The sequence below is a fragment of the Eumetopias jubatus genome, unplaced genomic scaffold, assembly GCF_037043125.1.
Source record: "Eumetopias jubatus isolate StellerSeaLion01/CBP00866 unplaced genomic scaffold, mEumJub1_p1.0 scaffold_3, whole genome shotgun sequence".
Lineage (NCBI taxonomy): Eukaryota > Metazoa > Chordata > Mammalia > Carnivora > Otariidae > Eumetopias > Eumetopias jubatus.
The window spans coordinates 68,532,503-68,539,008 of NW_028274809.1; the positions used below are offsets into that span (position 1 = coordinate 68,532,503).

The 6,506-nt window shown below is 35.2% G+C and overlaps 1 pseudogene; it reads right to left on the reverse strand.

The window, feature by feature from the left end:
• Nucleotides 1–5,496: 5,496 nt before the first annotated feature.
• On the reverse strand, nt 5,497–6,060 carry LOC114216488 (4-hydroxybenzoate polyprenyltransferase, mitochondrial pseudogene; annotated as a pseudogene).
• Nucleotides 6,061–6,506: the final 446 nt, after the last annotated feature.

The window sequence follows — 6,506 nt, forward strand, 5'->3', positions numbered from 1 at the left end:
GTTCCATGCATTCCTTGCTCAAGCCACTTCCTCCGTCTTCAAAGGCAGCAGTATACCCCTTTCAAATCTAGTTTACTGATTCTGTCTCTGTCATCACATTGCCTTCTCTCACTCTGAACCTTCTGCCTTCCTCTGGTAAGGACTCTTGTAATTACATTGTGCCCACCCAGTAAATAAAGATTCTTAACTTAATAACATCAGTAAAGTCCCTTTTGCCATATAAGGCAACATCTTCATAGGTTTAGAGATTAAGACATAGACATCAGTTAATGTGTGTGGTAAAGTCCTTTATTTCATTCCTGATATCAGTAATTTGTATTTTTTTAATCAATTATTTTATCCACTATTGTATTTTTCAAAGAACCAGCTTTTGAATTCATTGATTTTCTCTACTTTTTTTTTTGGTTTTCCACTTCATTTTATAGTTCATTGATTTCTACTCATGTCATTATTATTTCCTTACTTGTAGTTACTTTGGATTTTGCTTGATTTTTATTTTTCTACTTTTTTAAGTTGAAACTTAAATTACTGCTTTGAAATGTTTCTTCTTTCCTAAAATGATCATTTAATTTAATGCCATAAAATTCCCTGCAAGCAATACTTTAACTGTGAACCTCATATCTTTGTATGTGGTATTTCTTTGTCATTGAGTTCAAAGTATTTTATAATTTGCCTTATGATTTTTCTTTTAACTATGAGTTCTTTCAAAGTGTATGGTTTAATTTCCAAATATTTGGGAATTTTCCAGATATCTTTGTTTAAGTTTACTTCTGTTTTCTTCAGATAACATACTTTGTATGTATTCAATCCTATCAAATTTATTTTGATTTTTTTATGAGCCAGAATATGGTTTATTTTGATGAATGTTCTGTGTATACCTCAAAAGAATACTTGTTCACCTAGTGTAGAATAGTGTTCTATAAATGTCAATTTGGCAAAGTTGATAGTGTTGTTCTAATTCATCTGGATCTTTATATTTATCTATTAATATTTGAGAAATTGGTAGTGTATTACACAATTGAGCTAATTACACATTAATCAACTTAATTGTTCAATTGTTACCAGGACTCACAGGTCTCAAACACCTGTCATTCACAAAACAACTTTATTTTTGAAGGTCTCAAACCATCACTAACTGCTTACAGATGAAGCATCTTAGTATCAGGAAACCCAAGGTCTATGATGGTGAAGGTCTTTAGAGTACACTGATATTATAGACATATTCTAGCTATGTGACCAGCCTTAATTGTTGGAGCCCCATTACCATTTACTGAAACCAGGTGCAAATTATAAATCCAACTAGTATTTCTAAACAATGCTTTTAGGCTATTAAATCCTGCTCTGAAACAACTCAGAAACCCATAGGTGTAGAATACTGTATATCATTTAATAATCTCCATAGCACTGATCAAGTGTTGGTAGCTCTGGAGATAAGCATGAGATCAATCCATGTGATTGTAGTTATCAAGTTAAGAAGACAATCAAACTAACGTAATTCCTGTGAAAATTTTATCAGATTTTTGCACCAACTTTTTTCTTATAACCTTTACTTATTGCAGTTTGAACTGTATTATAAGCTTAAGCTTATAGCTTTTAATAAATAATTAACTTATTATTAAGGAGAACTAAGTGCTATTCAGGCCCATAATCTCCCATGGAGATTACATCCTAAGCAGATTTTAAGTCAATTTCCCAGTACATTTGATCAACTCTCTGTATTATCATAAGTCTTATGTCATCTATCAAATTGACTTTACCAATGACCTGAATATTGTACCAAATTGCAACATTATTATGACTATTAAAGATATAATTACAAAACAAATCAGAAATTATGACTGTAGTGTTTATTGCTACTTTCCAATAGAAATAGCCATTTCCTATGTGCCAAACATTATTATGTACACAATTATTTTTTTTAAAAGATTTTATTTATTTATTTGAGAGAGAGAGAGAATGAGAGATAGAAAGCACGAGAGGGAAGAGGATCAGAGGGAGAAGCAGACTCCCCGCTGAGCAGGAACCCTGATGTGGGACTTGATCCTGGGACTCCAGGATCATGACCTGAGCCAAAGGCAGTCACTTAACCAACTGAGCCACCCAGGCGCCCCTGTACACAACCAAAGACTATGTCTCAGTGAAATATGAAGTTCTAGGTGTTCTGTGTGAAGATAGGTTCCTCATCACACAGGAACAAAACAAGATGGGTTTCAAATGGAAGGAGGCTCTTAAGAGAGTGTTTTAACTGTCTCTTGGGTGTATTCGTGTAAAATTTAAAATTTGTACTGACAAATTGTACAATTGAGCTGTCTTATTCCGATCTTTGATATTGCCATAGATGTTAACAAGACTGATATAAAATATACTCCCCATTTGGAAACTTGTATTAATAAGGGGATCTGTATATTTTCCATAAATGGACTAGTGTTTTGGCAGTTGTATACCAGGCCAATGGGATTGATTATGTTTGCCTCTATTTGAAGTAATATATCCACACCCTGCCTATGTTATGATACAAAGCTTTTTCTCACTGTTGTGTATGGGCATGTTGTCTTAACTTTGTTTCATTTGCAAAAACTGTTTAGTTAAAACTGTGTTATCAGAACAGCTTGCAGTCTTCTGTCTACTTCATGGAATTTGAATACTCCCCAAGCCACCTTTTCTTCCAAGAACTTTTTTCTCTGATAACTCTCTTAATTAAAGCAAATTTCATTAATCTAAATATCCCTAGGCCTGCTCTTATTTCCCCTAAAGCTCTGTTTGATCTGGATCTGTTGTTTTTTTCCATCATGTTTTTGTGCCCACTGTGTGCTAATTGTCCATGTGTAATTGGGGAACATATCTTATACCTAAAAATGCCATATTTTCCAGGACAAAGTCATATGGGAAATTGGTGTGTGTATATGTGTGTGTGTGTGTGTGTATTTATATATATATAATTATAAATATGTATGTGTGTGTGTGTATATATATATATATATATATATATATATATATATGTACATACACGTACATATATACCAGAATGTCCTTCATAGCTAGTCTCCAAATTTCCAGGTATTGCATCTCTGGTATATATACAAATGGGCTAGACTGATCGATCTCAAGAACTCACATGTTCTTTTAGTTTTTCTTTAAAGTTATAACACTGTGAGATGCAAGACAAGTAGCAGAAGACATTCTATCATTCTGCCTTTTCTTAACAGTTCATTAAAATTGATGGTTACACAATAATCTTCGAGTTTTTTTTAAGATTTATTTATTTATTTATTTGACACAGAGAGAGAGATAGTGAGAGAGAGAGAGAGAGAGAGCACAAGCAGGGGGAGCGGCAGAGGCAGAGGGAGAGGGAGAGGGAGAAGCAGGCTCCTCGCTGAGCAGGGAGCCCGATGCGGGACTCAATCCCAGGACCCTGGGATCATGACCTGAGCGAAAGCAGTGGCTTAACCGACTGAGCCACCCAGGCGCCCCAATTTTCAGTTTTAATACAGAATAAAGTGCATGAGATTTGGCCTATGGAAAGAAATTCACATATAGTCCCATTTGGCGTCACAATAGTAAATATAGCCTGTAAAATGAGAGCCAAATGACACACCATGTTAATGTTGTTCCATTTAGACGTCATGAGGATTTCTCTTCTTTCATGGCATAACATGGTATGACATAAGCCATTCCAATAACTATGTTGCATGATGCTGTCTCCCAGGTTACAGTTTTTTTGTTTTAGTAATGATGGAGCTCAGCAGAAAAAAGTGTATCAGTCTTACAGGCATCTGAGCCAAAGCTGAGAGAAAATTATTTTTTTTTGCTGTTAAGTCTTTTTCAAGGTACCAAAGTAGTGTTTAGTGTTCCCTTATGAATAATTCCTTTGTTAACTCCTTTACCCTCAGTGATTAGTTTACATTCTTTCCACTTATTTCAACCCAAACTTCTCCTTCACAAGTGTGCACTCAGGTTCACTACTTTGTTGGTCCACATTGGTGGAAGAAATATGAACCTCACTGATGCCTCCCCCTCTGGCCATTCCCATTCATTTGGGGTTGGATTAGAAAAATGCAGATTTATGGACCATTCCCTAGGTAGTAAGGCACTTGATATTGTTGAAGCCAGTTTTGACTTTGTGTATTTGATTAAGTGTATACACATTTAGGATTTTATGTCAGTTTTAGCTTTATACATTTGATTAAGTACAGATACATTTAGGGTTTTTTGTCTCTGAAAAATTTACCTTTTCCCCCAGTTTTATTGAGATATAGTTGACATACAGCACTATATAAGTTTAAGGTAGGTGTAGGATACTGATTTGATTTGCATGTATTGTGAAATGATCACCACAATAAGTTTAGTTAACATTCATCATTTCCTACAGATACAAAAGAATAAAAAAGAGAAGAAAAATTTTGTTTTCCTTGTGATGAGAACTTTTAGGATCTACTCTTAGCAATTTTCAAATATACCACACAGCAGTGTTCACTATTAGTCATCGTGCTGAATATTACATCCCCAGACTTATTTATCTTATAACGGGAAGTTTGTACATTTTGACCACCTTCATCTAATTCAATTATGAATTGGCCCTTAATATTATAAACATTAACATTATAAAACATTACTCTTCACCCTTTATAATATTCCTTTCTCTGAAATAAATCTTATCTAATAATTCTTATAACTGTTCTAACTTTGTTTTGATTTGTGCTTACATGATATATCACTTTTATTCTTTTGCTTTTAACCTATCTTTGTATTTATATTTAAAGTAGATTTTTATAGACAACATAAAGTGACTCTTACTCTGCTCCGTTTTATTATTGGAGCGCTTAGGCCTTATGCATTTGAAGTAATTATCAATATACATGCATTTAAGTTTACAATATTGCTCTTTGTTTTCCATTTTATCGTGTGTTTCTTTTTCTTATAGTAAGCAAGATAATTTTTTGCTTATTTAAATTCATATATATGTGCATATAAAGAGTATATGTGTGTGTATATATGTATATACAGAATCGTTTTCTGAATGACAGTTTTTGACAGAGTAAAGGTTACGATTAAAAACAATAAGCCCTAATTTTCCATAGCAGCTTTTATTTTTTCCTAAAAAGAAAGTCCATTTTTATACAGAGATAATCTTTTAGATGTGTATTCTAAAATGCTTGAGATTTTTTTCTAAAGTGTCAAAACATATATAATCCCCATTATTTCAGAGGAGAATTACAATGAGCAGAAGAATACATCAACTTAGATTCTCAAGGTCATCTCAAATTCCGGAGTCCCTGGTTTCTGTGATAGGGTAAGAATTTTGCTAGCAAATGGTTAGACTAGTATCCAGGCAAAATGCTGTAAATCTTTATCTTATGATTCTTAACTTTTTAATATATTGAAACAGATTGTTTAATCAAATCTAAATATGTGGCAACAAGACCTGAGAAACTTACCTAAACATTTGTTTTGATAATTCCTAGATAAACTTCATTTGCCCATTTCATATTCTACTATTTATATGTTTTTTGTTTTGTCTGTCTTTTCTTTCCACAAATTCCCAAGCACAATCCCTAAAAAACTGTTAGTCCTATTATTTGGTTGGAGGAAATTTAATCTCCACCATCCTCAGGTCTGTGGATGTCTAGAGTATAAACCTGATGAGCCTAATGGTCTCCTGTGGCCAGAGCCTTGTAGTAGCAAGTGGTCTGGTTCTGACTAGAACCCTACTGGGTACAGTGCCTCCAGGATCGTGACACTGAAGCCACTGAGCCACTGCTTGGTGTTTCTACGGACCCACAGTGCTGTGGACTTCAGACCATCTCTTTTGTCCTCATGAACATAGATAGTATCATATATTATTGTCACAATTCTAGAAAATAAAGAATCAGGTAAACAGCTGGATTAACTGAACCCTTGATAGCAGACCATCCAAGTAACAATCTCCAGTTAAAAGTCAACTGCAAGGCTACTTGAGGCCTCGCATGTAATTCTTTATATTAGTGAGTCGGTGATTACATGAAGTAGGGATGCTGCTCCCAGAGCTATTCTTTTTATTGTGGTCACTGCCCCACATGTCATGAGTAGTTCAGCTTGCTCTAATGTCAAAGAGCTATTCTATGTATGAATCTGAAAACATCCTGACTCACAGGCCGATTCTGTGCTCCAGGTACGTGGCAGACACAGCAACCAGATTCCATTGGGTTTGTCCAAACTACATGAGGAGCAGGTAGGGTTGTAGAGGGTGGGGTGCCAAATCCATGACCCCCAAAGCCACAGGCTGAGCAGCTGCTGGGCCTGAGGGCTACTAGTCTCCTGTGGGTGCCAGGGTCAGGAGGAGACCCTAGGAGTCCTACGCCATGCCTGCCTCATGCCCACAGGCTCCACATGAGTCTGCACTGAGGAGACGAGGAGGCATGGTCCCCTTGTCATGTGTTCTTTGTTCTTTTTTCTCATTCCCTGCCTTCTTTGGGTTATTGAGTACTTTTTATGATCTCACTATATGACCATTATTATCTTATTAGGTA